The 12,120-nt window shown below is 39.7% G+C and overlaps 1 protein-coding gene across 9 annotated transcripts in view; it reads left to right on the forward strand.

Annotated features, from left to right (window-relative positions):
* Positions 1-12,120, forward strand: part of PAM (peptidylglycine alpha-amidating monooxygenase) — a 222,824-nt gene that overhangs the window by 57,976 nt on the left and 152,728 nt on the right. The gene's annotated exons all lie outside the window — the stretch shown is intronic.

Below are 12,120 nucleotides of genomic sequence, written 5' to 3' on the forward strand. Positions count from 1 at the left end.
TTTTAAATTTCCCTAAACTTTCTATTATAAAAATTATTGTGACCTTCTCGTAGGAGATCTCTGTGAGGATTCTCAGGGCACTCTGGGCTGTGTCTCACCTTGTTTCTTCTGGCCTCTAGTGTGACGGAGTCTTTCCTGTGCCTGGCTGGATGTCCGCTCCCTAACACCACCAGCCATTCAGCCACTCGAGCACTCACTTCTGGGCTATGCGTGCCCTGTCTTCAACTTGCAGGTTAACAATAGGCACATCTCAATCCAAAAAAGAAAAGGAGTACTTGTGGCACCTTAGAGACTAACAAATTTATTTGATCATAAGCTTTTGTGAGCTACAGCTCACTTCATTGGATGCGTGGATGCTGTAGCTCACGAAAGCTTATGCTCAAATAAATTTGTTAGTCTCTAAGGTGCCACAAGTCCTCCTTTTTGCGGATACAGAGTAACACGGCTGCTACTCTGATCCCAGTCCAAGAATCCCTTTGAAGCATTCCTCTGTGATATCTAACTCCTGACACTGGGCTACTAACAGAAATCTCAGATCCAAGTTTACCTTAAATCACTGCTGCTGTAAACCACACAGCACCTGTGAGCTCTTACAATGAAACAATAGTAGGTTTGTTTTAAAAAATAAAGTAACTAGAAATAAGAGAGAGTGGTGGAAGCAAATGGTAACAAAATGAAATAATAAAATATCAACCTGAGTCTATACCTATTAATAATTACGTTTCCTAATGAAGTAGTTTTCCCCAAAAAGTTCAGTCTATTGAAGCCTCTGATGGTTTTCCATTGAAACTCTTAGTAGTGTGCAAGATAAAACAGTTGAGCCTTGCATCACATTGTGGGATTAACAGGATGGGGTAACAATTCCCCTTGCCTGCACGGATCCTCACCAAGAAATATTATCCCCGGTAACTAATTTAACTTCCAGAAATGGAGACAGTTTCATCTTCATTGTAATTGACATCTTTCACCTGGCACAGTCATCTCTTTCACAATCTTAGATTACTTGATGGAAAGACATCAGAGGGCTGTCTGAGTTCCATCAAGTTTCATTTAGATCAGTAACGGCTTTGCACTCACCGGTAGGTTTCTCGATTTTCTTTTTCCACACATCCAGCCGCAACAGGGTCTTATGAATCGCTTTCTTCAAATTAGAGATCTCAATCTTGTTCTTACTGTCTTATGAAACAGCCATTTGAACCATGAGCTATGTGCTCCCTGTTACATTTGTCTATTAAGACATCCTTTTTGATGGCCATCGCTTCTTCCCAAAGGGTTGCTGAGCTTGAAGCTTTAATGGCAGTCCCTCTGTTCACTGTGTTCTCTAGGGAGAAGATATAGTTAAGACCACATCCCAATTTTTTTTTTGCAAGATTTCTTCTGAGTTTCATGTTAACCAGACTATTCGCCTTCCTGTTGTCTTTCCAAAGCTGCATCAGATTATCCAGGAAACTACCTTCCATATACTTGATGTCAGAAAATCTCTAGGCTTTTTCTTGCACAGAACCAGACGGTTTAGAAAGTCCCCTAGGCTTCTTATGTCTATTGCAGATAGGTCCAAGGGATCCACTCCAAGCAGAGACATACTAAATGGAACTCTGGGTATATTTTTACCTGTTCGGCTCACGTCCAACTTCCTCTACAAGTGACTGCATATTCTACTAGATCTCAGTCTACATCTGTAGCTTTATTCAAGGATGTTCTGGTTGCTTAAATCTGCAGAGCTGCAACAGGGACCTTGGGGCATACTGTTTCCAATCATTATGCTTTGGTTCACAATGCTAGATTGGATACTGCAGTTGGCAACACAGTTCTCTCTTCAGTACTGGACTCTGTTCTGAACCTCCTGCCCCCTTAGGGTGGGGTTACTGCTTGGAAGTTACCTAAAGTGGGGCACTCATGGAACACACACCTCAAAGAAATCCAGGTACTCCACAAGGTGAGTAACCTCTCCTTCTGGTAGTTTAGACCCCAAATCTAGTCACATATCCACGTTGCCTCTCCGAAAGAGCCAGTTGTTATTATTATTATTATTATTATTGTCTTTGTCCTTAGCTTTGTTGTCTGTTATATGGGTAACGTACTGTTTCCATGTGTGTTAAGCTGTTTGATATTTGTTTACTTGCTTCATTTAATGTGCGACCATGCCTTCATTTCTGCACACCATCCAAATTCTAAACTGAATATAGAATTGATTTTCTCCTGGGGTTTTCCATGGCACTCATCATTGTCATATCTGAGTGCTTCATAAGTACTAATGATTTTATCTTTATAACTCCCCTGAGACAAAAAGAGGGGGACTGTGCGTATTATCCCTATTTACCAAATGGGAAAAATTGAGAAAAAGACTAAGTGACTTGCCTGAGGCTGCACAGTGATTTAGTGGCAAAACCATGATTAGAACTCAGGACCTGCTGACTCCCCACCCTGTTATAGTTTCACCCTGGCATGCTACCCTCCTGGCAGAAATACTAAATATCCACAACTTCCATTAATCTGTGTTTCAGTTGCAAGTGCTTAGTACTACTGATAATCTGGCCCAAGGCATCTCAAGTTGGGCAGCTAGAAAACAAGGAATCACAATTAGGAGGCGCCTGTTAAATCAAAATTTTTAAGTTGCTTGCCTGGCATTGCATAGGAATCTCTGTCAGACAGGAATAGAGGCCAGTTCTCCGATGGCATCATAGAAAATAGGGCTGAAATGGACCTTGAGAAGGTGACTCCAGCCGCTGCACTGAAGCAGGACCAAGTAAACCTAGACCATCCCTGACCTTGTTTGTCCAACCTGTTCTTAGAAATCTCCAGGGATGATTCCTTGCAAGCCTATTCCAGAGCTTAACTACCCTTATAGATAGAAAGTTTTTTCTAATATATAACCTAAATCTCCCTTGCTGCAGATGGAGCCAAGTACTTTCAGTGGACATGGTGTACAAATGATCATCGTCCTCTGTATAACACTCGTAAACATATTTGAAGACTGTTGTCAGGTACTCCCTCAGTCTTCTTTTCTTAAAACTGAACACGTGCCCGGTTCTTTTGGCCTTTCCTCATAGGTCAGGTTTTTCTAAACCATTTTTTATGATGTTGCTCTACTCTGGACTCTCTCCAATTTGTCCACATCTTCCTTAATATGTGGTGCCTAGAGCTGGATGCAGTATTCCAACTGAGACCTCACCGGTGCCAAGGAGAGCAGACCGCTATCTCCTGTGCCTTACATATGACACTCCTGTTCACGTGTACTCCAGAAGGATATTTTCTCAGCTATATCACACTGTTGCCTCATGTTCAATTTGTGATCCACAGATTTTTTTCAGCAATCAGTTTTATTCCCTATTTTGTAGTTGTGCATTTGATTTTTTTCTTTGTAGTACTTGTCTTTTATTGAATTTCATCTTGTTGATTTCAGAAAAATTCTCCAATTTGTCAAGGTTATTTTGAATTCTTACCCTGTCCACCAAAGTTCTAGCAATCCCTCCCAGCTTGGTGTCATCTGCAGATTTTATAAGCATACTCTCCACTTCATTATCCAAGTCATTAATGAAAATATTGAATAGTACTGGACCCAGGACTGACCCCTGTGGCACCTCACTGGATACGCACTCCTTGATTGACAGTGAACCGTTGATAATTGTTCCTAGAGTATAGTCTTTCAATCAGTTTTGCCCTTATCTTAAAGCAATTTCATCTAAAACATATTTCCCTAGTTTGCATATGAGAATGTCATTTGGGATTGTGTCAAAAGCCTTACATCCAGGAGGATGGACAAAAACACAACCAGGGCTCCTGACTCCTTCACCCTTGCTCCCAACACCCTACAGTCACTGCTGATCAGCTCAGGATCATACCTGGCAGTATCATTAGTGCCCACATGGATAAGCAGCATGGGGTGTTGCTCAGAGGGATGGATAAACGTTGGCAACCTTTATGTAACCTCGTGGATACAGGCTCCAGGCAAGCAGCACACCTCCCAGGACATCATGTCAAGGTTGGCAGATGGGTGTGCCCATCCTCCTAAGAAGGGAGTCCCTGACCACCAGCACCCTCTGTCCCCTCCTGTAGGGTACAAGGGCTGTCAACCTCCCAGCCTTCGAGTGAGGTGGCTCCTCCTCCTCAGCCAATGGGGTCTGCTCGTCATCTGTTGCCATTACAGAATTGCCAGTTCTTGACTGCAGTGAACATGGTATCTGGGTGGGTGGGGATGGAGCACTGTCTGCTGCCCAAGCTGGTGAGCAGCCAGTCTCCTCCCTGTAGAGCCACTGGTTCTCTCCTTCCTCTTCCAGTGCAGATGTAGTCATCTGTAGTTGGCTAACAGTCTCCATCCCAGATGTTTCCATGTGTGTCATGCTGAAGAAGTTCTCATGCTCCTGGATGCTACACAGATTGAGCCGTCTCCTCTTGCAGCTCTCTTTCGTGCTTACTGGGGGACTCCAGTAATGGATACTTCTCACATTAGGAGGTTTCCTCTGCTGGCTTTCATTGGTGGGGACATGCAGCCAGCATTCCCAGCAAGTCAAGACCAGGGACTTGGAGGAAGCCTGTATGATCAGGATGCCAGTCTGGCAGGACCCCCATAGGATGCAGGCAGAGGAAAGGCTAGCAGCAGTTTGGCGACACAACCTTTCCCTCCCACTGTGGGTTCTCCCTCATGGAATGCCTGCACATTAATGACAGGAAATACCCTTCTTGGATGGTATTAAGCTGCTTTAACTGCATGACAGTCTTTCTCTGCTCAACTTACAGGTTTTAGAGCAAAAGAGGCAGGAAACCTACAGACAACACCCCTATCTTTCACTATACTATCTGATTCATTCCCTGAACACCATCTATGCTGTGCATAGAATGCTAATGATCATTCAATTAGAGACTGTCAGAATGAGTACCTGGTGATAGAATTAAGGTTGCATCTTCTTTCTGACATTCTCAGTAGGGGTTTGTGCTAGAGTTAGACCCCCCTAGTCCCAGTTCTCAAGATAATAAAGGAGAGGAAACTAAATTAACAAGTAAAGAGCAGCACCAGCTCCTCTGTCCTACCTCTGTGTGCTTCCTAGAGATGAACAAAGCTTGGATCTCTGCTTGCTCCTTTCTGGGAGCTGAGGATGAAAGGTTGTCCACCTCCGCAGGCTGATCCCTTCTGAACTAGACTTCTCTCTTTTTAAGTGTCCTCCTCCAAGACTGGCATGTTTCACAAGTGAGATGGAGCAGGGCTGTCTGAGCCCAAAGTTGCTCTTTAACCCCTTCTTGCCTGGTAAAGGGTTTGTACCTTCTGTCATGTGCATAATCCATTGTAATTGTTTTCCATGTGGTTAATTATTTACTTAAATTTTCCTTTACTGTGGGTCTTAACATAGAGAAATAGAGGAGAGAAAAAAAAATTTTTAAAGGTAATTGTAAACCCGCAGAGACGGGAAGAGGACTCAGAAATGTTTTCCACGGTAGTGGAAACTGTTCCTAACTACTTTTTTTTTAAAATTGACTAGAATTCCATTTGACTGTTTCTTTAAGAAGGAACTTCATTGAAGAGAACGGAGAACTCTGTAGCCAACAAACTGAGCTCCTTTTTAACTAAATTAAATTTTACAAATGTCTTCCATTTAATGGTTTTAAAGCATTATTAAAATATTATAAAAGCTCCTTTAAGATATGGATACCCAAGTCAAAAATGGAACTATAAGGACTGTTAGATAATTGTAAAAAAACAAAACACAACATCATAATGCTTTCTAAAGATGATTTGCAAAGCATAAGCACTAGCTGTCTTTGAAATAAGTCTTATTCTGATTGGAAAGCTGTTACACACTTGGTTAGAGAAAGCACAACAGTATGTATAATTCACTCTGAAGTATGTAAGAATTTTATCTTAAGGGCTACTTAATTTTATAAGATATTGTACACAGTTTCATTTTTATTTTTTCTTTACATGTATTAAAGCTAACTTTTGCACACTATTTCAAAATGTATGAACTGCATAATAAATATGCTTTTTAGAAACCATTTCCCAATTGGGCTGGGAAGATCAAATGAGAGAAAATAAATGTTGAGTTGTGCTCTATGCACATAATTTGTGTAATTTTGTTAGTTGTTTTTCTCCCCCTTAAATGTGGACATCTGGAATTTTAAATTCTTTTTAGGGATCCTGCTGACTTGTTAATCATTTCTGTGCTATTTGTTAAATGGAGTATTTCTTGCATGTTTCCTGCTGGGAAAAAGGAGTAGCTTTAGAACAGGACATAACTGGATACTGTACATATCTGAGAAGTCTACTGCATTATCATCAACCAGTAAATGCTTTCTAGTACAGTGTGAAATTCTCCTGAGGACTGTAGAATGCAGATTCACAATTTAAAGGGAAGAGATGATGTATGCTGCTAAAAAGGGGTGTGTTTTGTTGTCTTGGGTGAAACCCACAAACACTGAACTTTTTACACATGGTGTGAAGTAGGAGAGCATCTAATGATATTGGTCAAACATTAAAGCTTTCATGAAAAATTTGCTTGGTAATGTTTTCTGTGGGGATAGTCAAAGAACAGAGAAGTTTGAAGACCAAGGAGTACACTTAATTGAAATATATCATTGGTACAGTATACTTTATATAGATACAGATGTGTTATGAATTTTTTATATCTGTTTTTTTTATATCTGTTTGAACAGACTCTGGCTATGTTGGTTCATTATACCATCCTGACATAACGGAGTTGGGAGAGGATCTCTTTCTAGGGGGAGAGGATCTACAAGTGTGGGCTGAACAGTTCTAAGGGATCTTAAGAGTAGCAAAATCTAACAGAAAAGTCTTGAACTGAACTTGTTTATTTGAGCATAAGCTTTCGTGAGCTACAGCTCGCTTCATCGGATGCATTCAGTGGAAAATACAGTGGGGAGATTTATATACATAGAGAATATGAAACAATGGATGTTACCATATACACTGTAACAAGAGTGATCCGGTAAGGTGAGCTATTACCGGGGGGGGGGGGGGGGGAGATTCCAATTCCACAGTCTCTTGTTGGAGTCTGTTTTTGCAGTCTTTTTGTTGTAATATTGCGACCTTTAGGTCTGTAATCGAGTGACCAGAGAGATTGAAGTGTTCTCCGACTGGTTTTTGAACGTTTTGAACGTCTGATTTGTGTCCATTTATTTTTTTACATACAGTGTGTATGGTAACATCCATTGTTTCATGTTCTCTATGTATATAAATCTCCCCACTGTATTTTCCACTGAATGCATCCGATGAAGTGAGCTGTAGCTCACGAAAGCTTATGCTCAAATAAATTTGTTAGTCTTTAAGGTGCCACAAGTCCTCCTTTTCTTTTTGCGAATGCAGACTAACACGGCTGCTAATCTGAAACCTGAACTTGTTTTGTTATTAAAGCCAAATGCCAGGAAGGGAATGGGGCTTTACCTCTGCATAGTGTGGATTTTGTTTTAAAGCTGGTTCAGAGGCACCTACTCATACAGTATTATAAAAATCAAAAAGAGCTTTGAGAAATGGAAAATGCTGTGCTTTGCAAAAGAACATCCTATTTTGACAGATAAAAAGCTCTGGAAGAGCAGAAAGAATGCCCATTCACCCCCCCCCCCCATAAAAGTCTGTGTGGTGGCTGGGATACAGATGCAGTTGAATAATTTGCAGCTGGCTATTCTGCCATCCAACCGTCCTGTTACATTTTATAAAATCCCTTAATTTCACAGCACCCCATGTATTAGGTGTCAATCAATATCCACATTTCACTGTTGGAGAAACTTGAGTTGCACAGGTTAAATGCTTTGTTGAAGATCACATGTGCCATCTGTGGTGGAGCTGGAAAAAGAACCTAGGTGGTCTCACTCAGTATCGTGTGTTTAATATTTATGAAACAAGACAACAAACAGCATTTGTGAAAGAAAAATTAAAAACTGGAAACAGGCACTATGTAAGCTTCCCAGATAAAGCTTTATCGGTCTACTTGACTGTGGTCATTTGCCTCTCTTCCTTGCATCCTTGTCAAAGGAGAGAATACCAATTGCACTGAATTGTTTGGTGTTTTTGTGCTGTGGACGAAAGATTTTAAGGGCTAAATTGAGACTACCAAACACTTGCAACCCTTTTTCAGATGTGTTCTTGCGGTCGACACTGAACTATTGGAGTGACCAAGTTCCTGTCTGGTCTTCCATTCTTCAGTATTGATAATTCATTCCTTCTTGTTGTTCCTCTGAACTGCTTGCTTTGGATCCTTATAAACTTATATTCCGATAGTATTGTTAATCTGATTTGTATTTTATCATTATGGAATTCTAGCTTCTTGGCCACTTTTTCAACCTAGTCTGTCAGGGCCCCATCCTCTTCCTAGCTGCTCATGACTGTTCTTCCACTCTCCCACATTCCCCCTCCTCCCTAAATAATTCTCATTTTCCTTTCTGTCCCTTGGGCTCTAGTTTCTCTCATATTATTTCCATCCTTTTACTTCTTTTCTCTTGCGCCCTCTGGAGAACCCATGCAACTTGGAAGCAAAACCACAGTTATCAAGATGTGCATATAATGAACCTAAGTAACAGTATAATCTTATTGTATCCCTTGTCCTCATTTTTCTCCCTCTCACTGCCTGGTACTCTCACTCATTGCATCATCTCTGAAATTAGACTGCAATCTCCTCAGGACTGAGCAGAATATCCTGTTTTCTTTTTTAAAGTAGGTAATACACTTTAGATACTGTGTGTGTGTGTGTATATATATTTAAAAAAAAAAACGCCCAGTAATTTACTGGTGAAATTCCACTAAGGTCTGATTAGCTACACACAGTTTGGATGTGCAGTATGACACTTGTGTATGCAATTGTGCCAATTTATTGCAAGTTTCTCTCTCTCTCTCTCTCTCTCTCTCTCTCTCTCTCTCTCTCTCGTAGAATATATAATCATTGGATACAGATGTAATTGTCTCAGTCACCATTGATTTAAATTTTAGCTTTGTTAGATAACAGTAGGTTATCTTTCTAGCTCTTGTGGGTACTCTTCTATAGGTAGTGAATCATCAGACTTATAAAGCATGTTTTCTTGCATGTCAGGTTATTCTGATTTGCACAGACTATTACTATGCATAACTCTGCAATGAACACTGGAAGCTACTGAATATAGCAGAAAACATTTCAGAGTGCTGATTGCCCCAGTAGTGGGAGACGCCATTAACAGTAAGTTTATCCGTAGTCTCCTCTAAAGATTGGGTTCAGTTAGTGGATGAATATTTATAATAAGGTGTGCTGCACATAATCTCAAATAATGTTTTAGTAAAAATTACCAAAGATTTGTTTCATAGTTGCTGAAAAATACTTTGTCAAAATTTATATCTCATGAATTTGAGAATAATTTCCTACACTGTAAGATTACGCAAATGACAGTAAATATGTTCTTTATTTCTGGCTCTAAGTTTTTTATAGCTCTTGTGTTGTAGATATATACTTATAGGGTGTTCAGCGTGTGAAAGTGAAGGTTAACATTAGGTAGTATTAAGTAACTTGGGTTTTTTGCTCTCTACTTTGTACAGTCTCATAAGAATGACCATACTGTGTCAGACCAAAGGTCCACCTAGCCCAATATTCTGTCTTCCGACAACAGCCGGTGTCAGATGCTTCAAAGGGAATGAACAGAACAGGGCAATTGTCAAATGATCCATTCCATCATCCAGTCCCAGCAGCAGGCAGTCAGAGGCTTAGGGATACCCTGAGCATGGTCACATCCATGACCATCTTAGCTAATAGCCATTGATGGACTGTCTTCCATGAACTTCTCTAATTCTTTTTTAAATCTAGTTATAGTTTTGGTCTTCACAGTATCCCCGGCAATGAGTTCCACAGGTTGACTCTGTGTTATGTGAAGAAGTGCTTCCTTTTTTTTGTTTGTTTTTTTGCTTTTGTTTGTTTGTTTAAACCTGCTATTAATTTCATTGGTGACCTGTGGATCTTGTGTTATGTGAAGGGATAAACAACACTTCCTTATTCACTTTCTCCACACCATTCATGATTTTATAGATCTCTATCATATCCCTCTGAAGTAGCAAACCAGATATAATTCGATAATAGCCAGCTAGGTGCATTCCAACTTTTTAAACCCTTTTAAGTCAGGATATTAGGGTAACATGGTTCATTTCTTTAAATGTTTTTGCTTCTAGCGCTCAAATTAGTGCTATGAAGACTATGTAGCACATTGCAGAAAATCCATAAAAATTAAATAAATAAAAAGCCCAAAATGGTCACATGAGTAACTACTGACACGACAGCATTTCTTTAGCTCGAAAGCTTCAGTAACTGGGATTCTGAATAAGTTCGCTTTTTTTTTTAATGTCCCACTCCTGTGGGTGGGGAAAATGGTTTCTCATAAAAGATTCTTCATTAAACTTTGAATTTACCCATATTGAGGAGAAGAGGTGATCAGAACTTACATTTCTCTTCTCCTCCATGTGATCACACACACTCATGATTTTTTTAAAGGCTGTCTGATGTACATGGGCTGAGAATTCTCTTTTAGTACAATCAAAGTGCCAGGATGCTGTACAGTTAGTGACCCATAACCTTATAATTAACATTTAAGTGTATGCTTATCTGCCCTCTGTTAAGGGATCAGATTTTTGTCCGAGGCTTGTCTCTCATATGTCTCTTATTTTGATAGTTGTTACTCACTTTAGTTCCAGAACTCCCTATTTTCCCTGTACCTGTTACCACAACCTGCCCACATACCCCCCACATCCACATCCCGTACCCTACCGCCCCTCCCCACATCCACACCCCGTACTCCCCCACACTCCCTGTACCCTGCCACTACAGCCTCCCTGCTCCCAAACTCAGTCCACATCCCCACACTCTACCCACCCACTGTAGCCTGCCCACATCCCTGTATCCTGCCACTACAGCCTCCCTGCCCCCAAACTTGTCTATATCCACACCCCATACCCTGCATTTCTCTTCCCCCCTCTAACCCCCCCCCCCCCGCCATTTGCCACTGTTTTTGGTATTCCATCACTTTATTCTTGAAAATCATGCACATCACAAATAAAGAATCATGAAACTAAAGTCATGGACAGTTCCTTATGGTATGAATATTGGGGACATCTTTGTCCTATGCTTGGGCCTTGGCAGGTTAAGAGCTAGGGGGTTGAGGTCTGAATATGGTTATTTCTCAGTAACCATATACTTTCTATCGTCCTCAAATGAATAAAATACATGCAAATGAATATTATGGTTAAATTATGTATTTTTTATATTAAAATGAAATGCAGTTTACTTTAAATTCAGTAATTTAAGTTAAACATTTCATTTTAGATATTTTATTATCTTTCTTTATTTGGTTTCTTTCATCACAGTCTCTGGTTGCTGGCAAAAAAGTTAATTTATCCTTTAAAATTTATTTTATACGAAACACCGGATCGTATTTCAGAATTTTTATACGTTCTTTAGAATTTGATGTTTGTATTTACTGCTGGAAGTGAAATTTTCAAACTGATTTTTTCCACTTCCCTTTGGAGAGAACTAGTCCATCTGCAATATCACATGGATTATTTGGTAGTTGTGTTTCTTAAATTTTAAACTTTGTATTTATAACCTTAAATTTAAAATACAGAATCTCATAAATCAGAAGAATGAGATTCCAACAGTTTTAAAGCAGTGAATGGAATAGTACCTTAAGCTTAAGTTTCTCTAGTTTACAAATGGCTGGAACACCTATTTACTAGATGAAAATAGCATGTTCTGCTATCACATGCTTGTTAAATTATTTCCTAAAAATAATTCTTAATTAAAATCCTGTGTCCATTCCTAGCTAGTTGATAACTGCAGTACCTACAGTATAAAAATTAAGAAACGTGTACTTTTGTGTGGATATTATTTCAATGCTATATTGAGTAAACGGTATGCCATTTTGCTATAATTGTGTATTAAAGGTTTAATTAAAATATGAAGCATTTTATTCTCTAAATTTACAGTATCTGCAGACATTTTTCTGTATAATAATTTTTGTCTTTATTTACAGTATTTACAACCCTTGATGCTTGTCATGTGGGTTTTCCCTCAGTATGTTGAATGCATTGATATGTTGTGTGTATGTGTGTATAATGTGCTTTGTTCTTTAAAGCTTCTTTCCTTACCTCATATGCTCCTGGGTCTA

This window comes from Caretta caretta, chromosome 5, assembly GCF_965140235.1.
Source record: "Caretta caretta isolate rCarCar2 chromosome 5, rCarCar1.hap1, whole genome shotgun sequence".
In the NCBI taxonomy this organism is placed as follows: Eukaryota; Metazoa; Chordata; order Testudines; family Cheloniidae; genus Caretta; species Caretta caretta.